Below are 27,844 nucleotides of genomic sequence, written 5' to 3'. Positions count from 1 at the left end.
AAAGAAAAATTAGACGTACACTGTAGAGACACAGGGAGATCTGTTGAGCCAGAGGACACTTGCTTTACTGTCAATTAGTAGGAGGCACAGCTTTTTGATGTGTTGGGTAACATATTGCTGCCTTTCTCAATGTATTGCCCGCGGCTCTTGAGAAGTGATGAAGTGGGGCCAAGGAATTAGCCTCCGAATGCCCTCTGCCATGGATGTTGTCTCTATTTTCCATTTTTAAGCTTTAGCTTAGACAAGTTGCAGTGTCTTGCCAAGTGAGCTACAGACAGTAAGTGCGTCTTGAAGCACACGACTCTTTCCTCCTCACTGCAGCAGAGAACCTCTGCATTGGAGAATCCTGAGATGTCATCGGTGGTCATTTTTCATGTTAGGAATCAGTAAGGATGCTATGTCCACATGGATGAGGAGGGTAATGTTTCAGTCTCTCAAGTGGTAATGATGGGTTGACCTTTTCACTTAAAGAGTCTCACATCAACAAATGCTTGTCTGTTCTGGACCAAGAAGAAACACGTGTTTCAAAATAATAGCTTGAAAGGTCAGTGGGACAAGTCAGGCATCTTCTTCATCTCTTCAAGTTCGGGTATCAAACATGGGTTTCCTATCCTGAGTGATACTGACAATTTGTCGTGCTCTGGGCCTCATGTATACCAAAGGCTTTCCTAGATAAAATGTCTAGAAATGGTATCATTCTTGATATCTGTTAAACAAGGGAAGATGAAGGAGTTAAAATTAGTCCCTAAAGTGCATTGATTTTTTTAAAGACATCAATTTTACAGAAATTTTGAAGAATTAAAGTGACAGAAAATTGCAAAGCACCTTCTCCTTCTGGTAGAAAACTGTTCTGTTTTCCTTTTTTGATGAATGTGACATAGAACAAGTACTACTATTGTTTGTATTGTACTTAGTATTTACAGAGTAATTCACAGCTATCCTCCTATTTCATCTGTGCAATGACCTCTGGAAGATAAGATTTCCTAGTTATGATTTTTAATGTCTATTTCTTAACTGTGTCTGAAAACAGATTGATTGAGCTCCATTTGCACAATTTAGACAGCTGGACTGATTAATTGTGTCAGAACATTCCAGGAGGCAGAGAAAAGGAAGAGACAGGGGTTCTACATGATGGAAACTGTTCCTGAAATGATTTGACCAGCAGCCTTATCCATTTTTCCCATGGCTGGAAACCAAACACAACCCAAGGCAAGGAAAACAGGGAGCCCATGTGACTCCAACCTTGGCGCGTAGAGTCACGGCTGTCCTCCTGTGCCTTGGAGAAGAGGATGCTTTGGGTCTCTGTCCTACAATCTCTGTTTTGCTTTTCCTCCACAGTGTCTAATTTTACTAGCATATGCTGAAAATTGACTTGCATTTCATAACATTAAAACAAAAATCAGGAACTCTTTATCATTTGTTAACTAATTGGTAAATAGTTTTCGTGAATCTTTAACTTTATTATTAGGACTTACCGTGGCAATGTACAACAGCTAGTTCCCCAGATAACAGCAGTGGCTTACACATGCTAATCTTGTATTTCCCTCTTACATAAAGAAGTCAAGCAATCGGTACCGCAGGGCTGGTTTGCATGAAGGCCCCAGGGTCAGAGAACCAGATGCCTGTTATTTTCAGCCCGTCAACTTGATGGCCCAAAGTGGCTGCCTGAGGGTCAACCATCAAGTCCACATTCCAGGCAGCTGAGAGGAGGGAAGAAAGTTGCTTCAGTTCCCTTTTGATATGTTTCTGTAAAGTCCCAGGTAGCTTTCCTGCTTTTATCTTGCTTTAGACAGAGGGCTGAGAGACAACTTGCTATGAGGTAAGCTCAGCTGAGGACCAGCCATCTCCCTCGAAGGGAGGGGAGGGAGGGGGCAGGGAGGCACCGCTCATCCTGCACATGGTGTAAGGCACCACGATGAGCCGCCGGGGGCCTCCGCAGTCCGTCCATTGCTTCGGGCTGCACTGAGCGGCTGGTAACGGTTGAGATTTTCATGTAGAGCTGCGTGTATGCTGGAACAATTGCTCAGTTCATTTTAACTAGTGGCTACCAGAGCACGTTGGAGAACACATTTGTTCTCACCTTCTAGCCAGGGACCCTCCCGCCAGGTTTCTGTCCTGCTGTTCATTTCCACATTATTTTCCAAGACTTCCGGAACAAATGTAAGCAGCCTGATGCTCAAATGCTTTTCTGTGTGATTCCCCCCTTGTTCTTTGTAGGAAAAGCAAATTGCCTAGAGAACAGTGGACAAAATGCCAACCCCCCATTTTTTTAAGTGTCTGAGATTTGGTGTTAGGAAATAAAAGAAATTTCCAGGAACACCCTTAAGAAACATTATTTCTTTCAAATGTGATTTGGAACAGCAAAGGAAAATACATTTTATAGCACAGCTTTTAAGACAGCTGAATAGGCAGTAAGTTCCCATAATGAAACTTCCAACAATTCTTTTTATTTCTCCTGGAATTTCCTTGGTTCTTGATGTACATTTTTAATAATTAATATCAGCTTTCTATTCTTTCTCTTCCTGTAGTTGTAGAATTAATGTGAAAATAGCTCTTTGTGTCACTGATGAAGCCTCCTTGTCAGACTTGTAGCTGAACAGCTTGTGTACGTTTCGGTGGCAGTTTGGAGGGATGCCCATCACACCAGCACTGCGGGAGCCTATTTCTCATCCACTACCAGGTGAGACCCTACTTTCTTCCGCCGCCTCACCCAGGCCCCCATATTCTGATTCTTTCTCAAGACCCATTTTCATAAAGTTCAGCCCTGCACCAGCAGAGGAAGTCTTGGTTTCTCAAAGACCAGGAAATTAGTTCTAGGTTTTCTGTTAAAGGACAGTGTATAAAATCAGGCAAATTGATATGTCTTTTGAGGTCTCAGGATCCCTGCATTTAAAACAAGAACTTGAGTTACAATACTATTCTCTTCCACTTTTGAAATTCTAAAGCTCCACACAATAGCTTTTTTTAATTGCTAAAGATTTTCTAGACTATATTTTTCGAAGATTCACAAATATCTGTTAATTTATATTTAAAAATGTTATATTTAAGAAATGAAATAATTATTTACATTTAAATAGGAATTTAAGTCAAGAAATGTTTGATACTGAATGTTTACTATGAATTCAAGTATGTAAGCTTGATGTCTGTGGTACTGTCGATAAACCACAAAATTTGAGAGTTGTTGGTTAAAGTTTATCTGGGGCAAAATGAGGACCAGATTCCAGGTGACAGCATCTCAGAGAGCTTGCAGGAACTGCTCTGAAGATGAGAGGGAGCTCAGAATTATATAAGATTTCAGTGAATGGGGATGTGCGGTCCAGTACACGTTTAGGCAGAGGCTGCTGCTAGTCAAGGAGCAGGTGTCTCTGTTAATGATTTTAGTGCTTTTCTAGATAGGAAGAGATGCAAGAATTTGGGCTCATAAAATTTCCTGAAAATGTCTAACTATCTGAAGACTTTTCTGCCCATTTTCCCAGAGCACAGAGCGCCCCATTCCTGATGTTCAGAAGGTGTTGAAGGTCAGCAGCTGCAGTGGCTCATGACTTAATCAAATCAGAGGCAGATGACAAGTGCCAATTTTTAGTTGACAATATGTATATATTGTAGGAAAAAATGTTACTTTCCAACCCTGCACGTATTCTAGTTTTAGTTAGAGATCAACGGATTACTGTGTTAGATGACTTAGGTCAGAAGAGGGGGCGACGGGGTCGCCTCGTGAGCCGGCCGGTGGTCTATGTCAGCCTCCTTGATCACATCCAGTTTTCTTTCTCTTCAAATAGCATGCTTCTGATTTTGTGAAGTTTAGAACCTGTCCTGTGCACATGGGGTCTGGAGGTGGCCCTGTTCCTGTGGTCTTTGTTTATTCTGTGAATTATGGTGTGAAACTTTATGTGCCCAAGCTTCATCATAACTTCAAATTTAAAGAATTTAAATATGGGAGATGGATGCCAAGTTCTGGGAATAGATTTTCAGGATAACAGCCAGGATTGGTAAAAAGTAGGGAGAATGGATACAGCCTTCAAAAAAGAAATGCTATTTTACAATTTCTGGCAGAAAAATTAAAAGGCTTGCTGGGATTCTATCAGGAATGTTTAATTGGTAGACTTGTCTCCTATTTTCATGAAATAAAATAATTTTATTATTTGTTCAGTGCCTACTGTCTGGCAATGAGGTAGCCCCTTTGCATATAGTTTTATCATTTAATCTCTACAGAGAGTCCTAGGAGAACACACGTGTTACAGGTGAGGGAACCAAGAACATCCAGGGTATGTGGCAGGAAGGCAGTTGGGCTGGAGGGCTTACACTCCTTCCGGCTGAGACAGAGACACCAAGGCTTATTGACAAGCATGTTCCTGAAGTGGTTTACTTAATACTTTGCTTCCTTCATGAAGTGGAGCCCTTGAAATTGTTTATGTCTGGCTTATTTCCCCTCTCTCCTCTGCCTCAGGACTTCTCATAAGTAGAATGAATTCGGCCTCAACATCTTCAGTAAAACCAGAAAATATAAAATTAGCCCACACAAATGTCTGATTAGTCCTTGTAATTCAGTAATTCCTAAAACTCCTAGAAACACAAGGTGTGTTACCTCGGGGACTGAGTGCATTTGAAGAGTGAGAAATGTAGTGTGATCTGTTAAAGGCACAGGATCTATAGACAAAGATCCGGGTTTCGATCCTGGCTCCACCAAGTACTGGAAACATGACCACCCAGAGCCTCAGTTTCTTCATGTGTTGAATGGGCTGATCGAGCTCATCTCCAAGCAGTCAGGTCAAAATGAGATGGTACGAGTTACTCTCAGGCACAATGCTTGACATAGTGCTAGTTGCTCTTGCTGCTTTATAATGTCTTCTTAGGTAATTCCATTGTCCATTGACTTGTGAATACCTCCTCATTTGGTTTAAGAAAAATAGCATGCCTTAAGAATTTTAAAATAAGGAATGAAGATTTACTGATTAATGCTGGGTGTATTCTTATAGTTCATTTATTAAAAAAATAAGTAGGAGTTCTCTAAAGAGAATTTATTCAGTGTGCCTTGAATATGATTCAGTTAAATATGATTTTCCTTTAAATTCTTTTCAGAAATTTTCTGTGATGTTTTTATTGAACAGTAGTTCAAGTTTTTTGAGGAGGGGTTACATTTTAAAAAGTTTATTCTAGTAACAATTGATACATTAAATAAATGATTCATATCCCTGGCAGCCTAAAGCCCTGTTTTTTTTAATATATATAATTTTGGGGGATAGTTCTATGACATTTTATTGGGCAGAAGTATTTCCCATTTCCATTTTACAGGCAGAGAAGATGAGTCATACGATACTCATTATACAAGAGCAGCAGAGGCTGATTAATTTGAGCAGAGGAAAAGTGTGTGGAGAAAAACTCCTTGCTTCTCAAACTGAACACATTCTGCGGTGCTGTGCAGCTGAAACGGTTTTGAATTTGTTTCTGGGTTGTCCTAGATTTCGGCCCATGTGCCTGGAAAGGTCTCTCAGGCAAACATGCTAATTTAAGTAGTTTGTCATTCTAAATGCTCTTAAGAGGATTAAACAAATTCCATAGCAAATAAATGAACATGTTTGGAATGTTTTCGACCCTCATGTAATTTCCAGAAAACAGATATTATTCACTTGTTAAACCAAACACACAGGTATATTAATGAGCCTGTCTCACATGACTGGACAGCACGGAGGGAGCCTCATCTATTGGCGTGAGTTCTGCTGCAGGAACCGCACCTGAATGTTTAATTAGAATTTATTTCCAGCTAGTGCTGCTCCCGCGTTTTTCTCCCCAATGTAAAAAAGCTCCCTCCTTGCCTGGCCGTTAGTGTGCAGAGCCCAGCGGCTCACAGAATCCCCTGATCATCAGGAGGGTGATGGAGCCAGTTTGCTTAGAAACGCTTAGCTACACTCGCAGCGGGGATCATCAGTCACTTCTGTGTGTTCACCTCCACATGCAGGGGAGAAAATCGAGTTTTGCTGGCGACAAACGCTAATTGACCACAAGTTGTTTCAGAGGGACTGTGATGTTGAAAACTGGAGTCCCTTTCATTTTTATATGTTGGATGCAGACAAACTGCACGGCGACACCCTCACTGTAAGTACACCCACCAGGGAGGGGGACGGAATTTGGATCTGCACGTATTCAGATCCTGGCACTGGTCAGCTTACTGTGTTCTTGCTGGGTTTGGGAGACTGTTTCCATAGTGATTGATTTGGTTTCCAATAAATTTGCACAGCCGTCTCCTTCAGTCGAGTTCTGATGAGTTCAGTTGGGAGGGGCATGTGAAATTGGGGCAGGCAGAGAGGTGCAATGAAGACTAGACACCATCTGGTTACCTCTCATTTTTTATGGGCCCAAAAATGGTTGTCTTGTTTTCTTTTCCCCTCCATCCACCCCTTCAGGTCAGGGAGTCGTCTTCAAGAGTATCTTCCTAAAATATAAATTAATGAAGAAGGCAGTGTGTCTCTTTGGTTGATTTCATTTGACTTGGGTTCATTATAAAAGATTTTCTGGTGAGGATTTTATGAGCTCGTAAAACCTGGAAGAGCAGCACAACCAAGGAGAGAAAGTCAGAGAAACGAGTCAGTGGCCCCTGTGAGGTCTGGGGGACGAGGGCAGGACGTGGGGCAGAGGCAGAACCTTGGCCACCCCTGCAGCCCTGAGGGCAACGAGCGCATGTAAAGCCAGCGTCTCTTGTCACCATGTGTTCTAACAGGACTCCCACTAAAGGAATGCGTGGAGATTTAGGGAGGCCTTACCCTTTACCCTTTTGTCAAACATCTTTAATGCTGACTGAATTTATTCAAGATGACACAGAGATCACCTGCAGAGCTTGAGGGAGTGGTGCTTGCTTCCTGTCTTGCCCGGCCCAGGCTCACTCATCAGACTCCTGATTCTTGCAGGCACTGCAGTGCCCGTGGGGGTAGTTCTGCTCCTGGGGGTCTCTGCTCTTGTGGTGGGAGCTCTGCTCCTCAGGCAGCTGGGCACTGGAGTGCTAACATTGGCGCCGGTCACACCAGAGCTGTTCCCTCTCCACGTGATTAGCCCTTTGTGTAAGTATTAGAGGTGGGATCCAGAGTCTTCCTGTGTCTACAGAGTTCTCCAGTAAAGCCAACTTGGAGGAAAGAAAGAAAATGCCTACTGTTCCATGACTGTGTCCTAAGGGTTTAAAGCTCACTGCGGAGCACACATGAGATCTCATCCAGTAAATGCTCTGGGGTCTTGACTCTGACTTGTCATGAATTTGGCATTCTCATAATGTTATTTCTCTTATAATATGTCTAAGCAATCATTTTTGTTTGATGGTTATATGTGCATAAATGTCCTGAAGAAACTGTTGGGGATGGAAGTGTGGGCATCAGTGATACCACAAGGGCTGGTGGCCCTGGGGGCTGCCCGAGCTCCACACCATTTGTTACCAGCAGTCTTTCAGATTGCATCTTATTCCAGAGCTCACCGGGGCTCCCATCTCTCACTATGTGTCTTGAGAGAATATTTGTTCAGGGGGGAGGGGACAGGATGCTTCCAAGTCTGGGTTCTGGGGTTCCCTGTCTAAAGGTGGCACTGGCACAAATCCTTTATTCATGGGGTAATGAAGCCCCACAATCTCGTGGCTAATTGGGCCTCTCTGTCCTTCTTCATGTGAGGAGCCGGAGGGCTTGGGTTAGGTCCCCAAACCTGTTTATGGTGAGCTTTCAGCCCTATCACACCACCTGGGTTGTCCCGTTTCAGTCACATGACTTTGATTTTTGCAGGTAGGTGTGACTCCTGGACAGCGCCTGGGACTTCCAGGTTTCCCCTACGGTAGGAACACTGAAGAAATTTCAACCCGTAAGGTGTGTTTGGGGACCTCGAGGACAAGTAGGGACCCACAGACAGATATATGGATGGGTGGCGATCAGGCCCAAGTCTTGGAAGGACACAGATTCCATTACTGTTGTAACAGTGAACTTAAGGGAGGAATTCGGGAAGGTCTGATGCAATTGAGATTAAAATTATTATCTGGCTTTTATTGTTAGCAGTAGTGGTTTTTAACCCTTAGACCCATTCCCGCTTTTTATAAGAAATATTTTGTAACCTTTCTTTTTTGGTGCCCGGAATTGAACATCATAGAAAGTGTAACCTAAGTATAAATATGATAAACAAATAGACAGGTAGATGGAAAGATGGGGTACCTCAAATCTTATATTATGGGGAATTTTATATTTATGCTAATTAGTGACCTCTCAGGACAAAAGGCACATACAAAGGAAGTCACTTCTAATAAACTATTTTTCCAAGCCTTACCTAACTGGGAAACAAGTGGCTTCACAATGTTAGAGCACCTCCCAGGCCCCGGGGAAAACACCTTGTCAGAGTTACACTTGCTGATGGTGTCCTGTGCCAAGTGCAAGCAGATGTGGTTCAGAAGCTGCCCGGAGGCTGACTCCAGGGATTCCTTCTCCGTCGCAGCTGTGAGGGAGCCTTGCCTTTCCTGACCACAACCACAGAGGCGATTTTAAGTCTCTGAAAACTGCCATACCAGTGTATACCAAAACCCCCACAAGATATGTTGAATAAAGTAGAAAACTTTAAGTGCCTCCTTTAGGATAGAAATAGGATATAAAATAAATCATGATTTAAAAAATTCTAGTGCCCGAATAAGTGCTACATTACACTGGCTGCATTATTAGGATAGACAACTTCATTACTGCTTTCCATACCACATCTTCGAGTTAGATTTTATTTATCTTTTCTTCCCTAAAGAAAAAAAAATCATATGATGCATTCTTGTGTCAGAGGTGATGAGCAGAGAGCAAGTGTAAAACCAGAAATCGTGATGTTGGTCAGTCTAATATCAGCTCCGTCACTGCACAGATCATCTTAACTCATTTTACTGCACTTTTTGGAATCACCTTCTCACTTGGAAAACCCCTGTGTCATTTAGATTTGTTAGTAAAACAATTCTTTTTCTTACCTAGTGCATCAGTGATGTTTTCAAGATGATAAAAATCTTGCCCATGGCATTTAAACAGTTGCTTGTTCTCGTAATTCATGGCTCACGGTCTCGTACTTGTCACAGCTGGAGAACTGTGTTTTCTGTGTGCAAATTCTCATTGCTTTGGTGACGCAGGGACACGTGTCCTTATTGGATGGAGTATGATAGTAGTTGTTTGCATTCTCTCCCTAAATCTGGAGTCCTGTGTTATGATTCCTGTTAACTTACAAAATATGAATATTGTTATTTACCTAAATAGCTAACATCGCACCAGTGATGCATATCAAATTGGTCCAACTAGGAATTCCAACATTAAGTGAGATAGTAATTTCACAACCCACTATTCCAAAAATTTGTATTGATGGTTCAATTATACCAGGGACATTAGCTGTTTTAATGAATCAACCATTGCTTTCTTCAATAAAAGATTCCATTCCATCTGCTCTTTTGGTTTATTGTTCTTCAGTGTTTTGTTTGCTTTCTTTCCCAAATATATGGGATTTTGGCTTTTGTCATTTAAAATCCTTGCTGGTTTTGCTACCTCATGATGGAGAAGAAGCCTTGTGACTGTTTTATAGTCACTGGTTTCATGGTTGTATGAGTGCTTAATGTCAACTTGCAGGGGTGTGCAGACCTAATGAAGTGTGTACATAAAATGTTCAGTCTACACTGAGTGCAGGGTTAGTGTGAGCAGCTCATGTCTTCAGTAACATAGTTAATCCATTTCAATCATCCTCTGTTAATCAGTGTTATCATTCTAACGTCTCCAGGAGAGAAAATGTAGTAGTCTAAATGCAAATCTTTGCCACTCTTTTAGTCAATTCAACACCTTTAAAGCTTTGCTGTAATAGGACTGTGTGCCTGCTATAACTACGTCTGCTCCTCCTGACCCAGGACGCGGTCTCCACGGCTGATGATCCACGAGACACTGGATTCTTGATCCCATGGCTCTGTGTGTTCTGGGACATCTGGGGACTTCAGCACTGTTTTAGGGGCTTTGGTTCCCACCTCTTCATAGCATTGCTGAGATGAGATCTGTGGTTTCACCCTCATTCTTGAGTGTACGGTGCATTTTTTCTAGAACCAACACACGCCACCGTGGTAACACTGCTTTGACCATGTGCTGTGACAGCGAATGCTTGTCAGTTCTTGGGTTTAAATTTTCTGTTCTAATTTCTAAAATGGGGTATATTGAGATACTCTCCATGTAAACAGAAGCTCTGTGTGGTTTTCAGCAACTTCTAAGAGCATAAATATTCCTGAAGCAGCTAAATTTCCTCCCAACAAGTGAGGAGCAAGCCAGCAAGTCCTGGGTGACTGTGGTGGCCAAGCTGTGCAGCCCAGGCTGCTCACTGAGGAGCAAGGAGAAAATCTTAAAAGCCTACTTCCATGCTTTCTTTCACAGAATATCAGAAATGAAAGGTTTAATATCTAAAGAGGGGTGATTTTTTAAATATTTTTTTTATTTTTTTCCTTTTTCAGTTTTATTAGGTAGAATTATTACAGTTCAACTTCACATACACATATTGCATGTAAATACGTGTATAGAGTATACTGCATTTTTTAGTTTACATATATGTACTAATAACTCTAAGAACAGATAAGAAATTTAGATTTTTAAAATTAAAGTTACCAGAGAAATAAGGACATTTACAAAAGAATAATAAACAGAATGTGATAATCCAATCACAAAGGACAGTCAGATGTGCTTACATATATTCAAGAAATCAAAGTAATATTTAGTTCATTTATGGTCTTATTATTATTGCTATTAATTTTAGATTCCCCATAAATGAAGTGATATGGCATTTTTCTTTCTCTTTCCACCCCACTTCACTTAGAATGACGGTCTTCAGGTCCATTCATGTTGCTGGAAATGGCATCTTTTATGGCTGAGTAGTATTCCATTGTATATATGTATCAGCTCGTCTTTATCAAGTCATGTGCTGATGGACATTTGTGTTGTTTACATGTTCTTTGTTCTGTGTCCCTTCTGACAACAATTACGGATTTTAAATATTTTCCACCTTAAAATCCTTCCTGAAGGAGATGTGGTAACTGGAATCAAAAACAGTTACAGCACAAGGTTGTGTGTGATGGGCCCTGGGGGCTTGGTAGTAAGGTTGGCAGTAAGGATTTCAGATTCTTATCAAATGATTCCTCCTCTTGTAGCCCTGCTGACCGCCTCTCTCACTGCCTGCCCTACAAGTCTGACCCTACCCTTCTATGAATCCTACTGTATTGTGCACAAATTTTGTCCAAACTGTGTTGGTTTCTTCCATCAGCCCTTAACTTCCATGGGAGCCAGGACTGTCTCATTGCTCCAAGGATCCCTAATGCTTAGTGAGATGCCTGATACAGCTGGTACTTAACGAGCATATTGGTCAAATGGAAAAACCTGATTAAAGAAAAGGCCCTCATTTTTCAGACATGCCTACTTGAGTACAAAGGGTAAAATGACATGTCTTCTTGGATTTGCTGTCAAATACTTCAACAAAGGACAAATAAAAGAACAAAGGTCTGAATAAAGGAAATATGGAAAATTTTGTGAATTCCTTAATCTGGGTGATGGGCTTACTCTACTATACTTACTGATGTATATTTAAGTTAGTTTATAATTTTACTGTCATTAGCTGAATAGCAAGTATCAATACGTATTAATTGAAATCCTTAGAACTGACCAAACTTACCCCACACAAAATTCTTAATATCCTAGTAGTCTGTCTTATGGAAATCTTTTCCCACAAAGACAGGAAAAAAGGGAAAGGCAGATCCGTGCAGTATTTCCACGTTGTCAAAAGACCAAAGGCCGACACAAAAGAAGAGATTGTAGAAAAGATAAATGGGCTGAAATCAGTGTCCGGAAAACCTAGCTAACAATCCTAAATGGCAAAATTTAACTAACCACAACACTGCCGCATCAAGAATGGGGCAAATAGCACCTAGTGGATATTTTTTAATAAATAAATAATGATCCAGTTCCTACCACAGGGAATTATGATAAGACTGAGTATAATTTCTAACAACAAATAGTGTACAAATCATAATTTCTACTTGATTCAATCTGCTTCTTCTATAAAATTTGAATCTTTTTATTCTTAAGACAGATTTGTGGCATATGACCTAGTGATAAAATTTTCAACTGGCTTGTATTAAAATAGTTCACCATAGTGAGAGTTTATTACATCAACTATTCCTTTTTGGGAAACCCATGTGCCTTGTCACTCTCTTTCATAAGATTTCCTGTGGAAAATTCAATCCTTCATTCAGGAAAAGGGTGAGCAATATATCTCATGTAAAACCGTCATAAACTGCAACACAAGAAAATGAAAATGACAGTGAGCAGCCCGTGAAGCTGGCAGACACACACAGTGCACTGCTATGTTCCCGCCTCGACTTTCTGTAACCAGCAGGGAAAATTTGCATTTCAAGAAATAGACATAAACAATTTTCAGGACCTGAGCACACAATTTCCCTTTCAGGGTTTAGTGAGCTTCCATTTAATTCTATGAGAAATGTTAAAAACAACAGAACAACAGCTGAGATAGGGCTTAAAGTAACTTTTATGTTAATGAAAATAAAGCCAACTGATAGTTATCATTTTTACTTTATTTGATTTAAATCTCTTACTTTACATCCCCAACCTCCTCTAAAAAATGATGGTGAACACTCTCTCCTGGGTCAGAAGGCTAAGTTGAAAGTACCAATCACATTGAGGTGTGTTTTGTTGTTTTATATTTCAAAACAAACAAGTTTCATTCATGTGATTTAATAATTAAGATCAGAAACAAAGTCTACTCAATAAATGGTAGACAACATATGTTGTCATAGCTGCTCATCAGGTTTGGCCCCATGTTACACACATTTACATGGACATGTGCCATGTGCTGTCATGGGAAACGTTGAGTGGGAACAGGGCTTCTGCTCTCACAGGGCACACAGCCTGGTAGGGGAGGTGGTTTTCAATCATTGCCCTTTTCTCTTTAATGTACTTACAAATTATGGGAAATGCTATATAAAAAGAACAAAATGAGTCAATGAAAGTGAAAAATACAAGGACAGTATTTAGGCTGAGGGAAGACAGGGAACCTGTTTGAAGGGCTGACACTCCACTGAGACACAAAGGACATCTCCGGTGCTGCAGGTGAAGGGCAGGGACACACTGATAAAGGGCTGATAACCACAATATACCAAAACTTCTTCAAACTCAACAAGAAAGATGAATAACCTGATTAAAAAATCAGCAAAATACCTGAACATACACCTCATCAAAGAAGAAATCTAGATGCGAAAGAAGCCTATGGAAAGGTGCTCCACAGCATCTGTCATCAGGGGATGCAGAGTGAAACAGAGAGATACCACTGCATACCTGTCAGAACTGCCAAAAGGCAGGACACTGACAGCACCGAATGCTGGTGAGGATGTGGAATGTCAGGAATTCTAATGCATTGTTGGTGGGAATGTAAAATGGCCCAGAAACTTTGGAAGACGGTCTGGCAATTTTTTACAAAACTAGAAGTACTTCTAACATAGGATCCGGCAACAGTGCTCCTTGGTGTTTACTCGATGAAATGGAAACTTATGTCCACACACAAATCTGCATACAGATGTTAATAGCAGCTTTATTCATACTCACCAGAAGTCAGAAGCAACTAAGCTCTTCTTCAGTAGGTGAATGGATAAATAGACTGTGGTCCAGCCAGAAAATGGACTATTATTTGGTGCTAAAATGAAATGAGTTATCAAGACATGGAAAGACATGGAGGAACCTTAAATGCATATTACTAAGTGAAAGAGGCCAATCTGGGAAGGTTCTGCAACTGTTTGATTCCAACTGTATGGTGTTCTGGGAAAGGGAAACCACAGAGACTAAAAGATCAGGGGCTGTCAGAGGCTAGAGTGGAAGGAGCAATGAATGAGGTGCAGCACGGAGCATTTTAAGGTCACTAAGACAGACGACTCTTTATGATGCTGTGATGGTGGATACATGTCATTGAACATCTGTCCAAACCCACAGAGTGCACACCACCAAGTGTAAATCCTAGTGTCAAGTATGGGCTCTGGATGATGATGACGTGTCAGTGTAAGGTCAACCATTGTCACAAATGCTCGCTCTAGTGCAGGTGTCAACAGTGAGGAGGCTGTGGGGACAAACTGCAGTTCATACACCCAATCCAGCCCGAGCCACCGCTGTGAGTAAAGCTGTGTGGGTGTGTTGACTGTCCGACTGCTCTGGCATCTGAACAGCAGAGCTGAGCAGCTGCACCAGATTTCAGGAGGTTTGCAGACCCTGAAATACTTACCCCCAAGCCCTTGACAGAAAAAGTCTGCTGAGCCCTGTTCTAAACGAATCAAAATTCACCCTGATGAGATAGGAAAGCAGGGCCCAAACCAGGCATGGTTAATGGGACTGAAGCAATGTTTTAGTTCCAACAAATTTGCTGAAGTCCTGCAGGTCCAGCGACAGACTGTAGCCAGGAAGCGTCTGCAGGAGGAGTCGGGAGCAGGCCTTCCCGCCAGGCTCCGGGATGCCGGGGGCCGCGCGCCGCACGGGGGCCACCCGCTTGAAGAAGGTGGACTTGCAGTGGAAGCCGATCAACTCATAGAGCTCGGAGAGGAGGCTGCACTGCTGAATTCTCTCCTCGGAACGCTGAAGCACAGGGAGTAAAGCAACAAGCATCTGAACGAATCATGTCAGTGAAAAAAGACCCGTAAAAAAGGCTTTACCTTAAAACAGAGACCCGATGACACAGGAAGGAAGAGGAAGGCTGACTTAGTGCACTGACGGGACCGGGTTCATAAACGCAGGGAAACAGCGCTGTGCAGACGCTCCAGACCCCCTCTGGGCCCCACCTCTCCGCGTTCCGAAAGTCCTTTTACTAAAAGGCCCGTATTCCCTGAAATAGAGGAATCGGCTACCAAAACATGGGACACAGAGAAGGGAAAGAGGAAAAGGAAGGGAAAGTAAAGGAACAACAGTTCATCTAGACCCTAGGGTCTGGGTGGGACTTTCACCAAACACACAACTTCTCAAAGCACAGAGCGCACAGAGAGAGGCTGACAGAGTGACTGCGACTCCTGCTCCTTAAGCACCAGCTACCTACCAGCACACGCTGCGCCCGTTACTGAATCATTTCGATCATCTCAGAAACAATTACTACCCCGGCTCACAGGCAAGGAAATCTGAAACTCGGGGAGGAATTATTATCATCCTGGACAATTTCCCACAGCCCAGAAGTGTCAGAGCCTCCGGCAGACACTGCACTACAATGCTCCGCTTCACCACGGGCCCTCAGCCTCAGGCTGAGGCCACGTCAGGTCTGCACGGGCCCAGAGCATGAGTCTCTGGGACAGGGAATGCTCCCACTCGAAGTGCCAGGCCAAGACCCTCAGGAACCTATGTAATGAAGCCAAATCCCAAAACTCATTTCCAACCCACTGCCCTGTCCAGGAGGACTGCTCGGCACATCTGCCCTGTCACCTGTGCACAGGCTGTGCAAGGGGCACACACAGTGACATGACGTCCCAGTGGAAGTGGCTCGGAGACCACTTCATCACAGGACAGACTCTCCCGTCTTCCAACGTTAACTCTCCATTCCATTTCCAACTGGAAAAGAAGTTTAGACTTGTTTTCCTCTCCAGAAACAAAGAGAGTGGTAACATCAGCGGGAATCTCAAGAGTGAGGAAGAGTCTCTTGGCCATTTGGAAGGATAGGCCGGGGAGGGAACAGAGACAGGGATCAGAAAGACCCGTGTTCCAGTCCAAAGTCTGCACGTCACTCGCTTTGACAGTTTCCTTTTTAATACAGATGATAAAATTTAATTATGATTGTTGGGAAAACTAAGTGACATAACGTATGCCATTAGCATAGGTGTAAAATCCTCCATGAGTGTTCCAGAAATGGACGTGATCATGGTTAGTTACTGTCTGCCAAGTCTTGGGTGCTAAGCTCACATCAGCCAACTAGAGATGTGCCAGAGAATGCCTCACCAGCCAGCAGCCTTCTCCAACTTGGGAACTCACAGTGTCCAAAGAGCAGGCAGTGGTGGATGCTTTGGGGCACTCTGGAGGTTAGCACTCCAGTGATGACTTTAAAAAGCTGGAGAGAATTTAGGGGACCATACAGTTCAAATACAGAAAACTCATTCCATGTCTACAAATATTCATCTCTAGCCATGACGACTCAGAGAGGAAATACATATTCAAACGTACATCATTTTCCCACATAAGTGCATCAAAACAATTTGGAAAGAGTGTAACTTTCTTCTCTAGATCACACAGCGGGGATTACAAGGTTTGTACTGACAGCCCTACTTGTAAATCATCTGCAAACGTAACTGGGTCCACTATCAGTCATCATAATTTGAAGGGAATGTTAGAAAAGAAAAAAGCCAAGCTAATACTCTCCAGTCTTTTGTTTGGTTACGATGTCACAGAGGAGACGGACAGTTCAATAAGGAACCACTCTGCCGTGGTCACGGAGCCCGGGGAGCGGGATGGGCGACAAGATGTATGACGCAGCCGTAGCTGTGCCCGCGCTTCTAGGCAGGTACCCAATGTCACCTTGACAAGGTGTCAAATTTTTATGCCCACGTCCTCATCACCTGACATGTATTAAAGAGAAATGAAAACATATAAAAGGCCAAAACCCTTGGTGGGTACACCGACCAAAGAGCAAATTCACAGTTTGACAACTGGCCATCCCGTTTCCCTGGGATTCATTCTTGGAGAACCTTAAAAACCTCTCCTCTGTCCTCAAGAAGTGCTGCCTATTTGTCCTATCTTTGGCTCAGGGATACAGCACGTTCACGTGGACTTTATGTCTGCACAGATTTGACTGTCTTTCTCCAGGTTCACTTGTCCATTCTGAAGAGGCCTGAGTTAAGTCCATCTTCCATAAGATCAATTCCCTCGAGTGACAACTCAATGAGCCTGCAATTACAAGCCAACTGAACAGGACTGTCCTCAGCTCAAAATGTCACCCACCCTTAACTGATTTCTTAATCTCCTCTCCTGGCTAATTGCAACAGACCAACACCACCCTCCACCAAGTTCCCCAAATATGTCAAATAGAAAGTAAGGTCCATAAAAATGGAGACAACTCCATAGTCACTTCTGAATTCCTAGTATAGAGTAATGTCAATAAATAGAACTAAGATTATGGCTTCTTTCCTTTAAAACCTTTCTGGTTATTTAAATGAGACCATGGAAGGGAGGTGTTTGGGTCCAGTATCTTGATCCAGAAGACTCTCGGGGCCTTTTTCAGAATGGCTGTCCACTGATTCATTCAAAACACAACTCTTTCCGGGAGGAGCTGTGATTTTCTCCCAGGAGTTTGTGGTCATTCTCATGCCATAACAGCTTTAAACTAAATCCTTACTTTGGATATGTTATTTTTCCCCCGCTTCCAAAAAATTGACTTTCCTTACTTCCTTGCTTTGAGGAATGCTTTTTTTCTTTTGTAAAGCAGGATTCTCAGGATGTGCTTGGCCTTACATAAGAACAGCCATCCAACTCCCAGTGTGAGAGGCTTTGGGCTCAACTCCTGCCCTCCTGATAGGGCAACCGAAACTCAGTTCAGGAACCAACAAGCACCCCAGGGATTCTAAGGCTCAAGTATCTCAAAGAATCCCTGCTTTCTGGTTTGTCTTGGCTTCTGAGAATTTCCCCTCACTTTCTTGACAATTAGTTGTGCAGCTTGAAAGATGAGGAAGGAAGGTTTTATTTCTTAATCAGTGTTTTAAGGAACTTATGTAATGAAGGTTTTAACGAGTTTCTAGAACCCTCCATTGCCGAGAGAGAAAACACACTAGATATTTTCTAAATTTAGCTATCATCTGCATCTTTTCTTTCCTTTTGTTTTCTTAACTGCTAATAGACATTTTTTAATTAAAAAATAAAATAAGGCCACAAATAAGATAGAAAATTGAAGGGGCAAACAAAAGTAAAGGGCAAAGACAGAAAAATGATAAGTACTCTACAAAGTTAATAGAATACATACACTATGGGTCAGATCAGCAATTCTCTGTAACAGCTAATTGAAACATGACCATGAGGTAAAACGTCTCCCCTATCAGGAGATGGCCAACAGAAAATAGAATTAAATCAACAAACTAAAATTCTAAGTCTGGCGAGGTATAGAAGTCTACCAGCTAAATGTGTCTTTTTCTGGAAAAGAGGGAGTATCACCAGCTCTTTTCTGTGGAGCCTGAGCCCACGGAAGGACGGTGAAGTGAGCTCTGTAAGTACCCAATTAATAAAGTGAGTGATGAATAAAGAGACGTGAGCTTTGATGACAGAGATGATACTACTATTCAGTTGTCCTGTAAAGTATGACTTCACGTTCAGTGATGAATACCTTGGCGTCCTCAGGGATTGAGATTATAGGAAAATGCACAGCCTGGGCCCAGAACTCCTCTGTGATTCTGACACTGCACTTAGGTGTCTCAAGGGCACCTCCAACTCCACCTGCAAAGAGCTGACTTCATGGTACTCCTCCCATAGCCGTCCTGCCCAGGGCACCTGGGCGGGGGCAGGTCTCCTTGCCTCTCCTAGCTCAGGCCCATCACTCACAGATGTGACTAGACCCCTCCTTCAGGGCCCAGATTTCCTCAGTCACCGAGTCCCACCACCCTCACCTGATCTACCATGTACTGACTGGCACTCACTCAGCACTGACTCTGTGCTGGGGACCACGCTGCACACTGTGCACACGTTATCTCACTGGATCTCCACAGGAGTCCTGTGAATTCGGTACATCACTGCTTCAATTGATTAGATAAATTGTTTCACTTCCTTGAGTGTGTCATCCAAAGTGACATGGCTACTGAGCCACAAACCTGGGACTGAAAAATCACTTGAAAATTGAACACAGCTACACCTCACGGACACCCTACTCTGACTCATCACATCACCTGCTGCAGAGCTTTCTTAATGTTTCTAAGCATTCTACAAGACAAAAGTGTTCTACGAGAGCACCCCACTCCCCAAATTAAAATCTGTCAGTGATGGTCCACTGCCCTTAGGAGAAAGCCCAACCGGGCCTGAGTACAGCCCAATGGCCTGGCATATGCATTCCCTGCGCGGCCGCGCCGCCTCACCCACCAGGCAGCTCTACACTGGCCGTGTCCCAGACAGGGATGCTGACTCCGTACAACCCGGGGCTCGTCTCACACAAACAATGATCACCCTCTTTAGTGGTCACCCTCTTCAATGCTGACTCTCAGAAAAATGTTTTCTCAGGATGAATCAATATCTTTTTCCTTACAACTTCAAGTCATTGATAATGAGCTCCCCCCAAAAGAGAGAAGACCTAATCCTCAGTCTCCTTATCTGTAAAGTGTGAATAACAAGGAAATATGAGAGGTTTTAAGAGAAATAATTTTCATGTGAGGCTAAGGGACAATTCCCAACATACAGATAGTACTCAATATGCGCTTACTTAATACTAATAAGAATAGATTCCATTCCAGCAACCTTAAATCAATGCTTTATGGCTTTGTCCAAAAGACTACTGACAAACTGTTGGACGAACCGCTTTGAGCAAATCAGCACAAGTGTACTGGGAGATGTAAGTGCTGACTCCAGTTACAGCTGCAGCCAACCAGCACTACGGGGAGGGGGCAGTTTGCTCAAACTCTTACATGCTACTTGAGCATTTAGTTGTAGTTATTAAATACAGACAGGTATTATTTAGTCAAAGCTCCTGAAACATAAATCTTCAAACATTGAAGTAAATTAGGTTTCAAGTACAACACTCTCACTAGAAATTATTTGAAAATTATAATCTTAGCTCCTCCGCACAGCAAAAGGGCATTTTCTTAATGTATCTGACTATATACACTGAAAGGATTGTTTAAAAGAAATTAAGATGAAGCCATTCTGAATAAGCTCTCAGTAAAATCTGCACAAAACCCCACCCAAAGTTCTCATTTCTCACTTTCACATAGGTGTTCAGGTAGGTTAACCTGGGTCTTGATTTCTTATAACATGTGGGTGGGAAGAATTGTGGATAGATTTATGTAGCAAATATAAACCTAGGGTATTTGCTGTGTAAGGATCCTAGAAATAAATAAATTGATATATAGTCCTGCCCTTAGGAAGCTCAGCCTTTCCATTTACAACAGCATTAAAAATAAAATGAGAGATACATTTAACAAAATTTTACAAGATTTGTACTTTGAATATTTTGATGTAGCACCAAAAAAATTTAAAAGATCTACATATATGGAAGGCATCCCATGTTCATGGAATTGTAGACAATATTGTTAAAAAATGTTAAAACTCCCCAAAGTGATCTACAAATTTAATGGAATCCCTATCAAAGTTCCAGGTGACTTCTTTGGAAAAATTGAAAAACTGATCCCAAATTTCATATGGAAGTGCAAGGGAGCCAGGTCAGCCAAAACAATCTTGAAAAAGAAGAGCAAAGTTGGAGGACTCACTCAAAGGTTACTACAAATCTATAGTACTCAAGTCATTATGGTACTGGCATAAGTTTGGATGCATAAATCTATGAGACTCAATAAATAATCCAGGGGGGAATATTACATTTACAGTCAGTTTTCCACAAATGTGCCACAATACTCCATTGAAAGGATAGTCTATTCAACAAATGGTGCAGAGACACCTGAGTATCTGCAGGCAAAAGAATGAATCTTGAATCTGGACCCCCGTATTTTATATAACAAATATTAATTCAAAATGGATCACAGACAGAAACTTAAAAACTAAATGTATAAACTTTCTAAAAGAAGACATAGCATAAATCTTTGTGGTCCTAGGATAGGCTATGGCTTCCTAGATCCGTTACCAAGTGCACAAGTGTTAAAAAAAAAAAAAGCAGATAAAATGGACTTCATCAAAATTAAAACCATTTGTTACAAAGGACATGATCAAGAAAGTGAAATGAAAGGGGGAGGGGGTAGCTCAAGTGATAGAGTGCGTGCTTGGCAAAAATATAAAAAGAATAAATCTAATTACCTCCCCTATAAAGAAATTGTTTTAATGTTTAAAAAGAGTAAAGTGAAACCACAGTCTTCAGAATAGGAGAAAAATTTTGCAAAGCATATATCTAATAAGAGACTAGTATCCAGGATATAAAACAAATGCTTACAACTGAACAATACAAAGAAAATCGACCCAATTTTTAAATTTGCCAAGGATTTGAATAGATACTCAATTGGCCAATAAGCATATGAAAAGATGCTCAGCATCACTAGCGAAATCAAAATCAAAATGAGATCTCATTTTACACTCACTAGTATGGTTATAATTAAAACATGGATAATAACAAGTGTCGGTCAGGAGGCAGAGAAATGGGAACCCTCAATACGCAGCCGTTGGAAAGGGGCAAAGGTGCAGTTTCTTTGGTAAAGCCCGGTGTTTTCTCAAAAGAGTAGAGTTATATGGCTCAGCATTTCCAATCCTACATATAGAGTCATCCCTCAGAATCCCCTGGGAGTTGGTTTCAGGAACACCCCACCCTGGATACCATAATCTAAAGATGTTTGAGTCCCTTTACAATCAGCCATCTGGATCCATGAAGTGGAAACTACAGATGTGGCCGGCCAACTGTACAGCCAAAAGAATGAAAACATATTCTCACAAAATCTTTCACATCAATATTCATAGCAGTATCATTCAGAGTAGCCAAATTTACTAACAATATCCATCCATCAATGAATGGATAAACAAAATTATCAAGAATAGGCCCACAAACTTTTGGTCACTGAATCTTTGACAAAGGAGGTGAGAACATACAATGGAGTAAAGGCAGCCTCTTCAGCAAATGGTGTAGGGAAAACTGGACAGCTGCATGTAAATCAATGAAGTTAGACTACACCCTCACAGCATACACAAATATGAATTCAAAATGACTTAAAGACTTAAACATGTAGACAATACACTATAAACCCTCTAGAAGAAAACATAGGCAAAACATCTGACATATATCTCAGCAATGTTTTCGTAGAGCAGTCTACTCAAGCAATAGAAATACAAGCAAAAATATACAACTGAGATCTAATTAAACTTACAAGCTTTTGCAGAGCTAAGGAAACAGTAAGCAAAACTAAAAGACAACCTATGGAATGGGAGAAAATATTTGCAATGAATGAACCTGACTAAGGGTTTAATTCCCAGAATATGTAAACAGCTTTTACACTTAATAAGAAAGAAAAACAAACAATTCAATTCAAAAATGGGCAGAAGTCCTAAAGAAACATTTCTCCAGTGAGACATACAAATGGCCAATGGGCACAGGAAAAATGTTCAATATCATTATCAAAGAAATGCAAATCAAAACTGCATTCAAGTATCACCTCTCACAGTCAGAATAGTCATCATTCAGAAGTTCACAGACAATAAATACTGGAGAGGCTGCGGAGAATTGGGAACACTCCTACACTGTGGAGGGAATGCATTTTGGTGGAGCCATTGTGGAAAACTGTATAGAGGTTCCTCAAAAGACAAAAAAATTGACCTCCCATATGACCCAGCAATCCCACTCCTGGGCATATATCCAAAAGGATCTGTAATTCAAAAAGACGGTTTCACCCCAGTTTTCACAGCAGCACTATTTACAATAGCAAGACATGGAAAAAACCTAAATGTCCACTGACAGATGACTGGATAAAGAGGCTATAGCATATTTGTCCAATAGACGACTATTCAGCCATAAAATAATAATAAAATAATGCCATTTGCAGCAACATGAATGGACCTGGAGAATGTCATTCTAAGTGAAGTAAGCCAGAAAGAGAAAGAAAAATACCACATGAGATCGCTCATATGTGGAATTTAAAAAAAGAAAAGAAAAGAAAAAAGAAACAAAAAAACTTATCTAGACAACAGAAACAGACACAGAGACATAGAAACCAAACTATGATTACCAGAGAGGAGAGTGTGTGGGAAGGAATAAATTGGGAGTTCAAGATTTGCAGATACTGATTATGTATAGAATAAACAGCAAGTTTACACTGTATAGCACAGGAGAATATATTTAATATCTTATAGTAACTTATGTTCAAAACGAATATGAAAAGGAATACAGGAATTTTCCTATTAAACTGAAGTGTTCTGCTGTACACAGGAAAGTGACACATTATAAACTGACTAGACTTCAATGAAAATATTTTTAAAGAGACCAAAAACGAGAAATAAGAAAAAGGATATTATCTAACAAAAAGAATAAAGTACTGATGCAGGCTACAATATGGATGAACCTTGAAACTGTATAATAAAATAAGCCAGACACAAAAGGCCAAATAGTGCCGTTTAAGGTGAACTGTATCTAAGCGTTTACTGTACTACTCCTGTAAATTTTCCGGAGATTTGAAATCTATCAATATCAAAATAAAATGTATTATGCATTAAAAACTTAAAACGCTTCCTCACAGGAGGGCTTTAATTATTAAATGCATAAAGGCATGTAAAGCTCTTGGAACAACAATTTGCACGTCCACACACAGTCACTGCTGTCACTGCCACTCAGAGGGTGGTGCCAGCGCTGATGAGAGCTGCCTCCACTGGCTCCCCTGCAGAAAGGAGTGAAGGCCTGAGCTCTGACAGGCAGGGTGAGCGTGAACCTGAGTCAGACACAGCCACGTCCCAGACTCTGCATTACCCAACTTTCTTACACAAACTGCAACATGTAATGTAAACACGCTAGAGGGATGTATCTTACAACACAGGGAATACAGACAATGTTTTACAGTAACTACAAATGGAGCATTTTTGTACACCTGAAACTAATATCATATTTTAAATCAGCTATATCTCTATAAAAAATTAATAAATATTTTTAAAATGTTATCACTTTAATATTCAATTCGGTTTTTAAGTAACTACTAAACAGCTTAGAATGTATAAAAGCTTTTAATTATGCTGTTTGTTTACATATTTATTTACTTTCAGCCTCCTGCTAAAAGAGAAATTAAACAATTTTTTAAACACAGCTTAACAACCATAACAACAAAAAGGCAAAACTGACAGTGAAGAGAAAATGGAGATTCAATAATTAAATGAAACCAGGGGGAGATAAAGTCATAAAAATGGATACCATGAAGTCAGGGCAAGTGTTAAAGGCCGACTAGAAGTTCAGCTGTAAGATTCTTGGCAGCTAAAGCAAAAAGAAAAAGATAATGGGGCGGGTGGTAGAGTGTGTGCTTAGCATGCATGGGGTCCTTGGTTTAAGCCCCAGGGCCTCCAATAACAGATAAATACACCTAATTACCTACCCCCAAAAGAGCCCCAAAGTAAAGAAAAAGAGAAATTTCTTTTCCAAAAAACCTTGATATTAAATTTGGATTAAATACTTAAAAAAAAAAAAAAAGAAAAATAGAAAAGATAAGTGACACTGTGAAGGAAAAGCCCAGCTGGGCTAACAAGCTAAGTCACAAATCTAAGTGTGATAAGTGTTGGTTTACTGATCTAAGTTTTGCTGGGCTAACTCGTAAATCTGAAGTTCAGTGTCAGTTTACTGGGCTAACAAGCTAACTCGTAAATCCAAGGTCAACAATTGTCAGTAACGTGATCTGTTCCAAATTGATAAGCTTCAGTGTACTGATTCCTTGCTTATTGTTGTTTGAACCTTATTGGCTAATAGCCCCATACTTTTAATTAACCCTTTAAAACCTCATGTGCACGTCTTGGAGGTGCTCAGAGCTTCGGAACAGAAGCCCCTCTGAGCCCGCCGGCGTAATAAATCTCAGTACTCCCACCCTCTGAGTGGTGCTTGATTCTTGGCTGTCCTGTTGTTTCCCTAACAACACAAGCGATAATGACCGTGACATAAATCTGTGGTGGCTGCTGGCAGGTCCCAATGTCTCACGTGGGAAAATCTGAAACATCCTTCTCACCACTCAGAGTCATCCTCAGCCCACCCCACCGCTCCCCTGTTAAATGCAGGAGCAGAGATAGGGCCCCGCCTTTGCTCTCTCTGTGTCATCACAGTGAGACAGGATGGAAGGGGGCACAGCACAGCCATTCAAGGAAGGCCACAGCAATTAACATCAAAATGGTGAAGGATTCAACCCTCAATAGGCCTTGAGGCTCAGGATGAAGAGATTTAACTTCTAGCAGATCTTGAGCTTCATTATACACCCATTGTAATGGTAACATGGTGAATAACAGGGCCCCCGGGCACCAAGGCAATTCCAAGGCTAGCCACAAAATGTCATAGGGTGGGAAATGGCCAACTCCCTCGGAATCCCAGCCCCTTGCCCTAAGGCTGCTCCTTCTACTTATTAGCATATGAAACCACCAAGCCCAAGAAAACCAGCAACACAACACCACCTCGGGGTCACCACTCTCTCTCCTTCTTCAGAGAAGGCCCACACTCAGTCTGGGGAGTGTGTACCTACTTTTAATCTGAGCATCAAACCCCCACATCTCGTGATGTTTCTCTTGCCTTTCAATGTATCTCTCTGAATAAATATACCTATACTCAACACTGGCTTGCTCTTGAATCCTTTAATGCACGAAGCCAAGGAACAAAATCTGGTGAGGCACACCCCAGGGGCTCAACCAAAGCCTGGGACACAGCCCTTCTCATGCCCCACGTTTTTCTTCCTGTATCAACAGGACTGGGTTGTGAAGGGAGATCTGAGGCCCCAGCTAAGGGACAGAAGCAGCCTCCAGGGCTCCAATTGGCGGGCAGTCTCTCCCCCAGCATGGGCCTTGGCATCTGCCCGTTTCCCTGTGTTTCTCTGTTGTGCTGACTCCCCAGCCAGAGAGCGTTCTCCTAGGCCTGTGCCCACAAAACCCTTCTCTCCAAAATACAGGCACATTATGTCACAATCCTCTTGTTCAACCAGGAAATGTTCAGCCCACTTTTTCCCTCCCTAGTAAAGTACCCAACTGTCCTCCCTTCCATCACATCACTTCTTTCTTTGTGAGAACACTGCACTCTCCACACACCATCCTGAACGCAGGTGTCTTGCTGGCTGTGACCGAGATGTTTCTTTCTCACACAGCCTGCGTCCTTTCACTTTCCCCTTGTTACCTTAAAAAAGCCTTTCCTGAGTCACTCACCCCTCTGATTCTGAACTAACAAAGTGCTGAGCTTGCAGTCACTATGTGCATACCTCCCAGGGTTTGGCTAGGTTCCCTTCGCATGATCTTCATTAAGGAGCTGCATCAAGAAGTTTGAAGAGGCTATTCTTAAATCTGAGTGGAGGAGCCTGTATAAAATTTAAATGGCTTTGAAGAGAGAGTTAACCAGGGACAGAGAGGTCGCAGGTCCTAGTCAACAGTGTCATGAGGCAAACTGTTCTTCAAAGGCTCAGAGTGGCTTTTGAACGCGGAGTCGGCAGGGAAGAGGTGACAAGCAGTGAGTGGGGTGAGTGACACAGGGTACGCCCCCCCAGCTGGGGAAGAATTCGATTTTATTCTAGTTTTCCAAACAATTTCTTACTACCTTTTTCTCTTATTTTCATATACCATTTCCTACGAATTAATAATATCAATGTCAGTCATTTGGGCCACTTGGGAGAAGCTACACGATGCCATTCACAGGGCTGGGACATGACAGCCACACCAGTCTAGGTTGAAAGACCAGTGGGGGTATTTACAAGGTAATCACGGGCATGCAGCAAACTCCCCAGCTTCAATGACCTCATCTCAAAGGTTGGGCCAATAAAACTACCAAGTAAAGTGCGTAATGATTATTGCCGACAGCTGTTTACTAGGTAAGTGCCCGTGACAGCTGCCGCTTAATGGGGAATGAGTATGACCAACAAGGCCCAGGCTTCCTGGCCACACGCGCCCTGCCTTCCTGCCTTGGTGCAGCAGCAGAGCTTGTTTAGCTGAGATGAATGCCCCCAGAGCAGCCCCAACGGGAAATCTCCCAGCTCTCCACGGCTAGACATGTTCCTTTCCTTCTCAGAGCTGATCACAGTTTGCTGTCGTCTGTTTTTATGTTTATCCCTTTTGTAACTGCCTCCCCTCCGGAGTTTTTGCTCAAGCAGCACAGGGCCAGGTGTGTCTTGCGGCCTGCCAGACATTCTGGGTAGAGAAACAGCCGAGCCCACATCTGGCTTTGATGCTGGACGGAGAGGGCAGAAGGCCCAGGGGCCCATGCTGAACCGAGGACTCTGCACACAAACTTATGGCCTTACTTTGGGCAAATTACAGTCTTCTTTACCCTGAGATTCCTCTCTGTCCATGAAAATAACTGCCCATGGCACAGAGAGTTACAAGGATTAAAGGAAATCACCAAATTCACAACCTATTCAAGGGGCTACCAGTGCATCCTCAACAGACAAATGCTGCCTTTACGGCTCTGACACAAGCTAAGCGGGGCGGCCGTACACAGTGAACACTGCTAAGTGCCAGTGTGTTAAGTGCTTCATGTGTGCTATAATTCTCTTTACAACTTACAACAATCCCAGGAACACAAGAAAATTATCATTCCTATTTCACAGATTCACCAACAGGTTAAGAGAGTTTACATTCTAGTCCAAGGCCCTATGCTGAGAAAATGGCTATTTAAACCAGAATAAGGCCCCAGGCCTGGGCTCCATCTCTGTCCCACCCACCTGACCACTTGCCTATGAATTCCACCTGTACAATACCCAACTTTGCAGCCGGCCAGCTCTTAAATGCAATGTGTGCCACCGTTTGTCAATGTTGGTTAATTACCATAAACTGTTCTCAGAAACCACTATAGTAAAGAAAGGTGGACTTAGGGAATTCTGCATTGCGTTCTCCTGTAATGTGAAGAAACCCATCCCTACACCACCAAATCCAAATGTATGCTTCCTCCGTGTTTATATTTGCACACGGCTTATTAATGAAGAAGGTACCTGCAGTAATTCCATCTCGGTTGTTTTCCAAGGTTGCAGATTATCCATAATCAGTCCGTG

General features: G+C 42.1%; 1 long non-coding RNA gene across 3 annotated transcripts in view; it reads right to left on the bottom strand.

Annotated features, from left to right (window-relative positions):
• Positions 1 to 14,432: 14,432 nt before the first annotated feature.
• The window catches only part of LOC116279875 (uncharacterized), a 60,112-nt gene continuing 46,700 nt past the window's right edge, over positions 14,433 to 27,844 (bottom strand). For all 3 annotated transcript variants that reach the window (XR_012077790.1, XR_012077788.1, XR_012077789.1), the window contains one exon: positions 14,433 to 14,627. This is a non-coding gene — a long non-coding RNA (uncharacterized lncRNA). The remainder of the gene's footprint in view (positions 14,628 to 27,844) is intronic.

Source organism: Vicugna pacos, chromosome 11 (assembly GCF_048564905.1).
Source record: "Vicugna pacos chromosome 11, VicPac4, whole genome shotgun sequence".
Lineage (NCBI taxonomy): Eukaryota > Metazoa > Chordata > Mammalia > Artiodactyla > Camelidae > Vicugna > Vicugna pacos.
This window is presented reverse-complemented; position numbering and strand designations above follow the sequence as displayed.